Genomic DNA, 13,532 nt, shown 5'->3' with positions numbered 1-13,532 from the left:
TAAGAATGTTGAGGTCCTAACTAATATGAAGCATTGACCTTGATCATTAACTCATTTCTTCCCTGTTACTTGCACTTCTTGATGACCTTTTCCACCTTGTACTAGATATACCTCCTAGCCAGTGAACAAGTAAATCAGCAAGGTTGTGCTTTTGGTGAGACAACCTTAAAATACTTGGCTTGAGCATATGCTCAATCACCATAAATTAACATTTATGATATATTCTGAAATACAGGTGCTGTCAAAAGGAAGACAAGTTACCTTCAAGTGGTCAATAACCAGCCCATCACCACTCCCCACTAAACATGTCTAGATCATCCTCCTCACCCACAGGTGCTATGATTTAATCAGGTCTATACATAATGAGAATCCAGGGACCACTTCCTCTCCAGGCTGATTTAATCTAAACCTTGTCAGTACAGCAAGTCTAGTCAATGAACTGGTGTTCATTGCATCAGAAGAATTCTGTGTCATGAAGAGCTCATGCTTGTAAAGTTTTTGGAAGGGCAACCTGGAATCATGCACTCCAGAGTCCATAAAGATAGGCAGCCTAAAACATGTAGGTCCCAGGGTAGCCACACAACATACCCTATATGGCAGGCATAATTCTGCATGCCATTCATGTCATCAGAGCCACACACAAGTCAATGTGTCCCTGCCTGGATAAGCAGCAGTCATGCTAAATTCAAAACTTACAAATCAGTAGCCTAAGAAAAATGTAGAATTAAATATGCATTATGAATTCCTAAAATTTGATACACTTTTCTACTCCTCAACCTTTATAATGCATGCTAAAACCAAAGATCAGCAAGTTATACTGATCCATCCCTCCATCTCCAGATTGGTTTCCTTTAATATTTGCACTTTTATGGGAGCATGAACTTTTGTAGGAAACTTGTCTTTGTGTCCATGTAAGGCAGAGAAAAGTATCCGCAAAGCACCTCACACACTCTATTGAACATCTATGACACAGGCAACAACTATAGATTTTATTACCCTGATATAAAAAATAAATGGCTTATGGCAACTGGCTTGGAAGGGAATTTAAAGATGTGCACTTTGGGTAGGCACATCCACTTACAAGTGAGTCAATATTCAAGGCAGGGAGTTCTAAGTTTTGGGAATAACAACTGAATTTATGGTCTACCACACTTAAGCTTGCCTCCTGTGACTAGATATATGCAATGATCTCTGAGGCTATGGATGGTAGAGTTCATGTAACCTGAGAAACAAACAGACAACAAAGACATAATTCTCTATAATCCAAGTAGTAGTGAAGGTAATATATCACTGTACTCCACTGTGGTTTTTGTTTTTGTGTTTTTGCAGTCATAGATGCTGGTAAGGTCCTTTCAATATTTGAAGATAGGTAGGGATGAATATTACGCTGAAGCTTATGGGGTATTTGTGACCCGAAGTTTCAAAATTGGCAGAAAGAGTTATCAAAAGTTAAATGGAATCATTTTTAGGTGACAATTCCCCAGTGATATTGAGTAACAATATCTCCTTTCCTAATATGTGATGAACCAAAGATAAACAGAATTTTTCTCCTCTTAAATTCTGGTTTGGTCACTGAAACTTTCATTATTCAAATTTCCCAAGATGAACTTGTTGCTTGGATCTAGATATGCTAAAGAGGCATATGCAGAAGAGTATGGGGTCAGGGATTGATATTCTATGCATTGACATGGGATTGTGGACAAAGTTTATGAATGTGGAGTAATGCATTTGTTCAGAGAGGTGATAAGTCTAGAATCTGAGAGGAAGATTAAAATCTTGAATCTTCTGACTGGTATAAATAGAGTTTTCATTGTGTAAGCATAGAGTTTTTTAAAAGTTATTTTTAAAGAAGTTTTAAATTATAGAAATGTTATAGCAAAAAATATAGGGGATATCCATGTACCTTCTACTTCCCCCATCATATTTTCCCCTATTAATAACAACTTTCATTACTGTGGTTCTGTTGTGGAATTGAGTAATAAATATTGAAGCATTGTTACTAACCAAAGTCTATAGTTTACATTGTGATTTAAACCTTGCACCTTGCAATTTTATGGGTTTTGACATTTATAATGGCCTGTATCTGTCATTGTAATATCATCCAGAACAATTCCAATGTCTCCAAAATGCCCAAAGTTGCAAAATATTCTTCCCTCTCCCTCTCTTCGAACCTTTGGATACTCCTTTCATTATATCAATGTTACAAAATATCATTAAAGGGAAAATATGAGAGGGGGAAGGGGTGGAATAATTGTTAATCTCCTATATTTTCAAAGAGACTTCTCTGTAACCTAAAACTCCATTTTAAAAAGTGAAAATATAAGAAACTAGGGGAACATACAGAAGAAATTATAAACATATATAAAAGATAACAGTATTCGTGCATATAAGACAGGTTTTGCAAAATATAAATACAAATATAATACAGATAAGAAAAATAAGTACAGCTATATATGACAGGGTGAGCATAAAGTGATTGAGGGGTGATGAATTTTGTTTTTTTTTTTTTTTAGTATTCTTGGAATAGTGAGACTGCTCTAAGACTGGGATGAATGCACAAATATGTGATTAAACCAAATATTTTTGTTTTTACCCTTTGGATTAATTTATGTATTATTAATATGTTACAATATAATTGATTTATTAATCAAAATAACAGATCATACAGGCCTGAGCTTGTTATGTATAAAACTATTCTTGAACACCTATGTACATGCTACTTCTGGGTTAAAGATTTGTGAGAGCTGTTTAAAGCTTACAAGAGTGAGTCCTGTAAGGAAAGAGAAAAACCTTTAATTCAATTTAAGATAGCATATTTTTATTATTCCAGTGCACATAAGAAAAATTATTAATAATAAAGACACCTCAGCAGTCAACAAATGGGAGATTAATTCACTCAGGAAAAATATAACTATTGTGAATTCAAACACACATTTAAATGAAAGTATATGTAAGCTAGTCAAAGAAGCAAAGAACATTATGTATAAAAGTAAACCAATAGTATGAAATAAAATCATATACAAATCAAAAACAGATCAATATGGTAAAGAAAAATTAAAAAGCAGGAAAACAATGTATATACTAGTTAAAATAATTTATACAATTTAAGTATGAAGAGCAAAATCTTTACCTGAACTGAACAAAGTCATCAGAAATTTGGCAATTGGGACATAGTATGGTGGAAATTACCAAGAGCCCAGAATAGAGTATGAAAGAGTTGAAAAAAAATAAAAAAGAAAGAAAAGAAGAGTTATAGATTTTCTCTTGAGTTATTACAGCACTACAAATGTTTGAGCCAAAAAAATAAATAAATAAAGCAGAATTAATAAAAGAAAATCCAAATTTGAAGGAATAATGAAGGAGAAATTTCCAAAATGTATGGTAGATTTTTTTCCATTTGAAAGATTCCCAATACGTTCAAGGTAGAGCGAATAAAAATCAATCCACCCATAGACACATTGTGGTAAATTTGCAGATTATGAAGGATTTATTGTTTGTTTGTTTTTTTGGCAACCACAGAGATCTGATTACTGACAAAGTGCCAAAGCATAACACAATAAAACAAACAAGAAAATATTAACATTGAATTCAGGAATTATCGATTTATCAGAAACACTTGATTATGAAGGTACTATTGAAGAAAATAGTCCTGCGAAGGTGTTCTTAATTGTTAGAAGTAACACATTCTTGGGCTTTGTCATTTGTTTGACACTAATCCTTTTTATTCCCTGAAGTGGGGGTCAATTTGAACCCTATTTTGTTTTTGTTTAATTCTCTTCCATTTCCCTCCCCTGTACATCCATTAATATCAAAGGTTTGTCTTCCTTAACCAGATAATCCCTAGTACTCAGGGAATTCTTGCTGTTCTATTAGAGAATGTGGAAGGACACCCCAAGATGTGAACTCAATATTCTTTCTGTTATTGTGTGGGTTGCCACCCACTGAGACAATGACCATGAACACTTGAACCTATTCATATACCTTAGAGGCATGCCCCACATGATCCACTCCCCACACAAACCTCATCACTGACACCTCCCTTCAGTGATCCTTTCCCTTCACAGTTGTCAACTTCCTGTGATTCAAAACCTCTCCAAAAATGAAGCCAAAAGCTGGGGTTGGTGCATGCTCAGGAGACTCGAGTTTCTGAACTATTCATGTGCCAGCTGCACCCTGAACCTCATCAGAGTTGCAACGCTTACTCTCTGGTTCACTGGACTTACCCAGGTCCATTATCCAGGAGGTGAGAATGGTCAACTACCACATCAGGTAACTGAGAGAGTCTTAAACTGCAAGCAGAAGAATTCCATCCATCAGCCACGTGGGACCTAAGCCCCCTCTCAATTTAGAGGTGGAGTAGACATCACCATCCTAGGGTCCTCAGGATAGAGGAATAAAATATTAATTAGATTGGATTTGCTGGTATTTGGCTGTAGAACTATTGCAACACTAGCATTGGAAGAAATTGTATTATTGGCGTGGAGACAGTGGCCATAGGATTTGCTGGGGGTAGGGAGAGGGAAGAAGCATCATATGGTGCATTTTTAGGACTTGGAGTTGTCCTGGGTGATATTGCAGAGAGAGATGCATGACATGGTGTGTCCTGCTCTGACCCACTGGGTAGACTGGGCAAGCATGTAAGCCACAATGTGGACTATGATCCATGCAGTGTAGCAGTGCTCTGGGGTGTATTCATCAAGTGTACTGGATGTGCCATGCTGATGGGGGAGGTTGTTGATGTGGGAGGAGTGGAAGGGGGGGTTGGCATGTATGGGGACCTCTTGAATTTTTGATGTGATGTTTTGTGTGATTCTATGTATAATTTAAAAAGGCAATAAAAATTTGGCCAAAAATATGAAGGCAATAGAAAACCAAATAAAATTAATAAGAAAGTAAAATAGTAATGGTTTTTTAAAGTAACATATAAAATAGAAAACAATTTAATATTTTAAATAATATAAAAACTTTTTGGGCATTCTGTCCTTCATCGTTCTAAAGTCTGTTTATTTATATATATATATATATATACACACACACACATCACAACAATTTCTTCCATATATTCCCCCATTGTCTTCTTTTTCCATTTTGGCTTCAAGGAAACTAAAACGGTTACCTTCAAAGGTTACAGAAAATATAGGGTGGGAAGCAGATGTGGTTTAAACAATTGTGTTCCTGTCTAGGAGAGGTCCATGGTTTGATTCTTGGGGCCTCCTGGTGAAGGAAAACTGTCCCACATGGAGAGCTGGTCTAAACAGAGATTTGGACAAGGCAGAGTGCTGGCCTGTGTGGTACGCTGGCCCAGGTGTAGCGTTTGCCCACACAGCAGTGCAGGCATGAACAGCAAGGTGGCCCTGCAGAGGGCTGGCTCAGCAAGATGAGGCAACAAAAAGAGACACCAAAGAGAAACAATAAAAGATGCAGCAGACCAGGGAACTGAGGAGGTACAAGAAATTCAACACCTCTTTCCCACTCTGTAAGGCCACAGGATTGGTTTCCAGTGCCACCTAAAAAGAAGATGAGCATACACAAAAGAACACACAGCAAATAGACACAGAGAGCAGACAACAAGGGGGGTGTGGAGAAATTTATAAATAAATATATAAGAAAAAAACAGGGGATTCCCATAAATCCCATATCCTTTCCCTTTTCCATTCTTCCTTATTAATAGCATTTTACATGAGGATGGTACATTTGTTACAATTGGTGAACAAATATTGAAGCACTGCTATTAACCATAGTCAAGGGTTTACATTATGGTTCATATTTTGGAATATATAATTTTAGATATTATAACAAGATTTATAATGGCCTCTATCAATTATTGTAAGATCATGCAGAACAATTCTAATGCCCTAAAATTGCCCTATGTTACATCTATTCTTCCCTCTACTTGCCCTCAGAACCTAGAGTAACCACTAGTTTCAACTTTTGAAAAATAAGATTCAAAGTTACTTGCAATAGTGAGAGTTTGATGTATTAGTCTGTTTTCTTTTATTGGGTACTGCCTATGTTCTTGAGGTTCTTGTCCCTCTAATTGAGAACTCAGTAGGATTCCCCAGGGAGGGAGTTTGACATTATCTTGTTTACTGTGTGGGTCTCCACCCAATAAGAATGACAAGATGAACATTTAGTTATTTCATGTAAGTATGCTCCAGGTGTGCGCTGTCCTGCATATCTCCTCACACCCAATGCCCTACACTGGTAAACCTCCATTACCATATTTGCCCAAAGAACTTTTCCAACATTGTAGTGTTAAACACAGGCCTGAAAATCCCCAGCATTCACTCTTACCACAGTTCCATGGATAATCCAAACCAGCCTCCCCACCCATTCCCTCCCACAAATAGCACCACCAAGCCCATTAACATCACTGCACCACTCTCATGCCCACCCACTGCACAACAACAGCATTTGACCTTATCACTTTTCTCCAAATGCCTCAAAACTGAGAGATGGCAGCACAGAAAAGGAGCTTCCACAAGTACCCTTCATATTCCTGTTCCTCATGCTGTAGATGAAGGGTTCAGCATGGGGTAAACAATTTATTTATCACTGAAGTCACCAGGCTTTTCCTAGAGGATGGTGTGGTTTCAAAGCTCAGGCAGATGCCAGTGCCTGTGCCATACAACAAGGAGTTAACTGACAGGTAAGACCCACAGGTAGAAAAGGCTTTGTATTTACCACCAGCTGACGACAGTCTCAGAATGGAGGAGACAATCGGAAAATAAGAGAAGAGGATCCCAATGGGAGGCAGAATGCAGCTAACAAGAGCTACAAAATACACAAGTAAGTTATTGATGAGGCTGTCAGAACAGGCAATCTTCAGGACTTCAGGAAGGACACCTATGTTAGTACAGAAGGAGATCCTCAAGATGGTAAACATCACAATCAGGACCATCATGACAGTGAGACACCAGGACCCCAGAACCAGCATGACACAGGGCCAGGGTTTCAATATAAATGTTTAGTGCAGGGGTGATAGATGGCCACAGAGTGGTCATATACCTTTGCAGTCAGGAGGAAACTGTACAGGCATCCAAATATAAAGAAAATAATATCTGGGTGAGGCAGCCTGCATGGCTGTTAACTTTGTTCTGTGTCTTGATGCCCAGCAGTACTGTTGGGATGGTCGTGGTGGTGAACCCAAAGTCAGCCAAGGACAGGTTGGAGAGAAAGGAATACATGGGCATGTGGAGGTAGGAGTCTGAGATGATGGCCAAGATGATGAGCAGGTTCCCAGGGCAGGTTCCCATAGACATGAACAGCCAAAAGAGGAGAGGCTGCAAGTCCTTCTCATCTGCAAATCTCAGGAAGTGAAAGTTTGGTACTCCTGTTTGGTTTCTTCTTTCCATTGGATGGCTAGATTGCCCAGCATGAGGAGAAAAGAAAAAAAATAATCAGTCCAAATTGACATTTCCAGCATGACAGCAATACCCTAAACCCAGTAGCTCATGATGCCATACATTTTGTCTAATAAGTGGTTCTCCTTGATGACAAACGATGGTTACTTTTGCTGCCTTGCCTGGAATCCAATGCTACAATGTTTTCTTAGTGCCCCAACACCTTACAGGTCTATGCTGTGGGATTTGAAATCCCCCAACTCAAGGGCAGATCTTTCTCTTATTTGAAATGTCCTTTCTTTGTTCTATCTTTCAGTCATTTGTACATGTTACGTTCTCTAGGGCCTTTGCCTAATAACTATTTATTGCTTACATTTCATTTATGTGACAATTTTTTATTTAAATTCACCAGAAATGGAGACTCAATAGTGTCCTCTTTTAATATAAGAGAAAATAATGAACAATTTGGAATATAATCCAATGTCCATCAGATTAAAAATATTCTCTTATGTCATATTCTATTTATGTACCACCCATTTTTAAACCTTTCCTCAATGTTTTCCCAATGAAATATAATGGCTTGTTTAATTTCAATTAAACATTTTTGACTGCAGCTTTAGGTTTAAGGAAAGATCATGCAGAAAGTAAAGAGTCCCGTATACCCTCCCTTGTACATGCAGCTTTCTCTATTTTGCAATAATAAATATTCTCTTTGATCTATCTATAAAACACTTTTTTTTGCTAAGCAATTAAATTTCCATTGTCTCTTTCATCACTTTCATGATGTTTATGTATTTATAGTGAGAAGCTTCAAATCATTGGTACTGATTTTTTTTATAGATCTTCATAATATATTTAAAAATTGAATAAATAAATTCAACTAGCATTCTATCATAACTTCATTCCTGGTGCCAGCTTATTCTACAAGATGAATTCAGAATCATCTAGCCACATGCAAAGAAAATATCAGTGGAATTTTAATGTGGATTCCATTAAAGATATGAGTTAATTTAGAAAGAGTTTACATTTCTCTTAAGTTCATGTTCTTATTGCAATAATAGAAAAATATTTTAGATATTTAAATAACATTTCTGTAAATATCCTTGCAGTGTTTATGAATATCATGGGCATCAGTGGCTAAGAGTAGTTCATGTTTAATATCAATAAGAGATACCTCCCTCCAATATGTCTATAATATTTCAATTATGTTAGAAAATTTTTGATTATTTTTGGTATTATGTCATGTTAGCTTTCTGGATTAGTTTTTATCACTTTAACAATTTTTCTCAAGTTCATTTTCCTTCACTAATTAATTTATAAACAACACATATTCCATATAATTCCTAATAGCCATTTATTTTTAAAGGATTTTGCCTTGGTTTAAAATTCCAGAAAATTTCAAGAATAATGGCAAATGTGAAACTAATCCTTCATTTTATGATTTTAAATGGAATAATCCTAGATTTTTCAATTAATTTTCTATTCACTATGATTTTGGATACATTAATTTATGTCACATTAACTTTAATATATTTAGTTCTTATTTACATTAAACAAGTTGTTTTATCATTATGAAAATGTGTTCAATGGCATTAACTATTTAGAAGAACATTAGGTTAGACTATATCTCTCTATTCTCAAATAAATTTCAAATAAATATGAAATAAGAGAATATACTAGCTGTTAGAAGAAAATACAGATGAACATATAGATACTTGAATTTCTGCATAGATACAATCTTAAAAAATAGTATTTTCTGAATATAAAATCTCTGGTAGAAATAGGAGAGCAAAAGATAAAAAACTGGAAGATCATATTGAAAAACTCAAAACAAAAATACCATGCAGAATAAGTAAAATGAAAAACCCATTCACTCAAATTTCCTAATTATCAAAAGCAGAAAGATTATTAATTTTATGAGCAAAAGCAGTATTGGGTATTAACAATTCCCTTAGGAGATGTACATGATGTTATAAGTGGAAAAAATTTCATCATACTATTATTGCATGAAAGTGAAAATAAAAGATGTTATCTTCACCGAAGGGCTTAAAAGTTCTTTTTTAAAAAAACTATTAATGCAAAATTCTACTGCGTGGGAAAAACTAACAGTCATATACTCCTACAAATAAATAATTGACCTTCTGCTCTGGGATCGAGAATTTAAATGAATCCACAGTTCTTTTGTAAGGAAACCCATATTTGCCAACACCCAAGGTAAAAAAAAAAAAAAAAAGTGCAACAGGCTACTCTAAATTGTTAAAAGTGATCACCTCTAAGTTGTAATGTTAACCTTGATTATTAGATTCATTTTCTTTGAATATGTTTCTCAAAAGCAGACTTACACTTATGCATTTTAGTCTCAAGAAATGAAAACTTCAAAAGTTTGACAATGTAGTTGAAAAAAGTTCCACAAAACAAACTTAGTTTAAGGGCGAGCTGAAGCCCAATAGTTAAATGACTTAATCAAACTGGATATTTCTTGGCCATATCTGGGACACAATGGCAGCATAACTGCATTCAGCTTCCAGGGACTGAACTTGATCCCATCCCGACTGTCCCATATGCCAACTGCTCAGTATATGCACCATGATAGGTATCCCGGTGTAAGAGGCAATCATATATTCTGATCATAGTAACATAAAAGCAGCTCCCCTGTAAACAGAGGAGTGGAGAGAACAAAGGAAACTTAAAGGAAAATAGGAAAGAGAAAGAGCAGGGAAAGGTGGAAAAGAGCATGGAGTAGCTCAGAATGCATAAACTTCCCATGGCTCTACAGGATTTATTCTTTGCAAATGGCCCTGAATCCATCAATCTGACAAAGGATCAAGGACCCAACATTTGGCACAGCCACTATGAGGTTCTGGGCATGGTGTGTGGATCTTCAGCCCAGGTCTACCCAGCAGTGCATGATGAGAGTGGGTTGTGCCCCTCTTCTGGTCTTTGGTATCAGGTGGCAGTGATTCTCCTGTAATGGACCACTGGCAAACACGTGGGAAGTGCATGGTGCCCATAGGGTTCTGGTGTCAACTGTGAAAAGGGGTAGAACTCTGTTACTCTCTCATTGAGCACCAGTTAGGGCAGTTTACACCATCCTTCAGGCCTTTGAAGTGCTTACAGGATCAAAGTGAGTCCTATTATGAACCTCGCTCCCTGTGGCAGGATGGTACTTTCATAGTTGAATGCCCCCAGACCTGGGTTGGCCCAGATGACCACAATGGCTAAGTGGGGTTCATATCTGAAACAGCAGTCAATGGTGGGTACTAGCCCCCTGTCTGTACAGTTGCAGGAAGTGTTAGGACCAATAGAGTGTTGAGTTGACCATTCATTCAGAGGGCTTCCTGGTCCCCAGGCTTTAAAGTGTAGCCCACACAAGGATGGAATGGATGTTATACCTGCTGATGCCTGGTATACAAATGGGTCCAACAAAGGCATAGCAGTGTCTTGGGCCACTGTAGGTAGCTGAGTGGACACATAAGATATCTGATTTGAAACCAGATTTTGTCAAAGCAGCCAATGGGCTGAAATGAGAGCCATGTGGCTAGTTATAATGCATGAACCCAGCACTATTACTGTGTGTACAGAGTTAGGCCATGTAAAAAGGATTAACTTTATAGCTGCCCCAGTGGGAAAAGCAAGAATGGGTGATTGGTAAAAGACCTCTCTGGTCACAAAATTTGTGGAAGAACTTGTGTTGCAGAGAACAAGAATGTAGCATAATTTTTCTCATGTAGTAGGGCAGAAACCTCTCATAAGCCCAGGAAAGGACTCTACAGACATTCTAGCACAAGTAAGAACTTTATAACCTTAAAACAGCTGGATGGGCCACTCGGTTACATAGACACATGGGTCATGTGGGCTCAAACCCCCTGCAGATAGCCAGGTGATATAGCATCCCATTAACAACTGGAGATACAATGAACATGTTAACAGGCTGTGATCTATGTGCTAAACAATATCCATGCAGACAGTAGGTTCTGATGAAAGAAGGAATTGTAAAGTAAGGAGATAAACCCCCTACAGTTATGGCTGTGAAATTAGAGTGGACCTCTGCTTTCTGATAAAGGATATAAGTTCCTGTTCACAATTGTGGCTACTAATACAGGTTTAGTTTTTACTTTCCATTCCAAATAGCCACTCAGAAAAGAACCATTGTGGCACTGAATATCTTAAGTGCCCAGGATGGGTATTCTCTTGCAGTGTGGAGTAACAGAGGAAACAATTTCACAGGTTCCAAAGTGCAAACCTGGGCAAAAAAGAAAGCACTGATTGGCATTTGCAAGTTCCGTATCAAACTTAAGATGCAGGCATGACTGAACAGTATAATGGTTTATTAAAGGACAAATTACACATGATATCTACAAGGGAGCTGACCCTGCAGGTGTGGACTACCCAACCATTTTGGGCAGTACACCTTATAAATAAGCAGCCATGTTGAGTGGGGCCGTCATCCCTAGACTTAGTTGTACAGGGATGTAATTTACCCTTGCATGTACTAATGAACACCTCAGACACTTGCATTACCTAAAGTTTTAGATGAACTTTGGTATTGCCTGTCTCCCCGGCCTTGGGATCCACACAAACAGTGGCATGGTATGGACATGGCCATGGACTATTGCAATTGATGTACCCACTTGGAGAGCCATCCTCTTACCATATGGAGAGGGTGTGAAGATGGTATTGGCCATGACACCATGGGTTTGTAAATGGCCATCTGAGGTATGAATTGTACTGCCTGAAACCTCAAGGGGAAGCATTCTGAGGGTAACTTTATCTTGCAAATATGGTTCATACCATTGCTTCCAGGGGAGCTATCCCCTTTGTGGAAGGGGTTAGTGTGGGCAGACAAGGTATGGAAATCCAGACCAGGCAAGTCACCAGAGCCTGCCACCATTCTTCCCCAAGATGAAGAGGATGTGATTTACCTCTCATGGTAACTTTAGCTGTACTGTCTTTCCACTCAGGGTGACAACAGCCAACACTGTACTGACAGGATCTCATACCTATGCCCATGTTCACAACATAACCCAGTGCTACATATGCACTGACCTGCCAGCAGAAAGAGCAGAAGGTGTTCCATGAACCATTGCCCTGGTGACTGAGGATAATTGAACATGTCTTCAGAAAACTGACCGGTCCACACCAAAATGGGAAACAATATGAAGACAACCAGAAGCACTACTCCACAGAAATATGGAAAATACCCACCCCGCAGAGGGTCATTCTATCTATAATGGCTGGGGGGCAGGGGTTCAGATGAACATGAAACCTTAAGGGAAATAGTAACCCAGTGCATTGAACAACATGCCAATATGTCCCAGATAACAGCAGGATGGACCAATGGCTTCTTTGTAATCGTACTATAGTCAATAATCAAACTGAACATCTTGGATCCATTTGGAAATGAGCTGTGTTAATTGGCATTGGTTTTGTAATTTACTAAGCTATGTTTTGTTGTGCCTTATATTGTTGCAGTGGCCTTTGGGCCAGGGGTGCAGCCTTGTGGTGATGAGCCCCTAAGATGCCAACCATTTAATGGGTGGAATGTAGGGGGTGCTAGAGCCCAATAGTTAAGTGGTCTAAGTATCCTGGATACTTCTTTGATACATTGGATAAGCGGTGACACAGCATAACTGCCCTTAGCTTCCAGGGTTGACTTCATCCCAAATGACCCATGCGCCAGCTAATCAGTATATGTAATATGAGAGGTATTACACTGTAAGAGCCAATCCCATTTTCTGATAGTAGTGACATAAAAGCAGCCCCATGTAAACAGAAGAGTGGAAAGAATAATAAATATAAATAATATAAGAATAATAAATATAGGTTAAAGGAGCAGGAGCAGAAGAGAGAGCAGAGGAAGGGAAAGAGCATGGAATAAACTCAATATGCATAATCTCCCCACAGCTCTCCCTGCTTTCTTCTTTGCAAATGATCCTGACTACCCCACTCTGACTCAGGACCTCAGACCCGAATTTGGTCTACAGACATGTACAACAATATGGTTTCAGTGATGGCACAAATTTTCTGCATTATTGAGAGTGAATGATGTCCCTCACAAAAGATAAGCTGAACTCCTAACCTCCAGTCCTCTGTACCTGAAATCACTTCTAAATAGGACCCTTGAAGATGTTACAATTATTTTATGTAGGGTCTCTTTTCAGAATATGATCTATACAGACTCTATTTACA

The sequence above is a fragment of the Dasypus novemcinctus genome, chromosome 30, assembly GCF_030445035.2.
Source record: "Dasypus novemcinctus isolate mDasNov1 chromosome 30, mDasNov1.1.hap2, whole genome shotgun sequence".
Lineage (NCBI taxonomy): Eukaryota > Metazoa > Chordata > Mammalia > Cingulata > Dasypodidae > Dasypus > Dasypus novemcinctus.
This window is presented reverse-complemented; position numbering follows the sequence as displayed.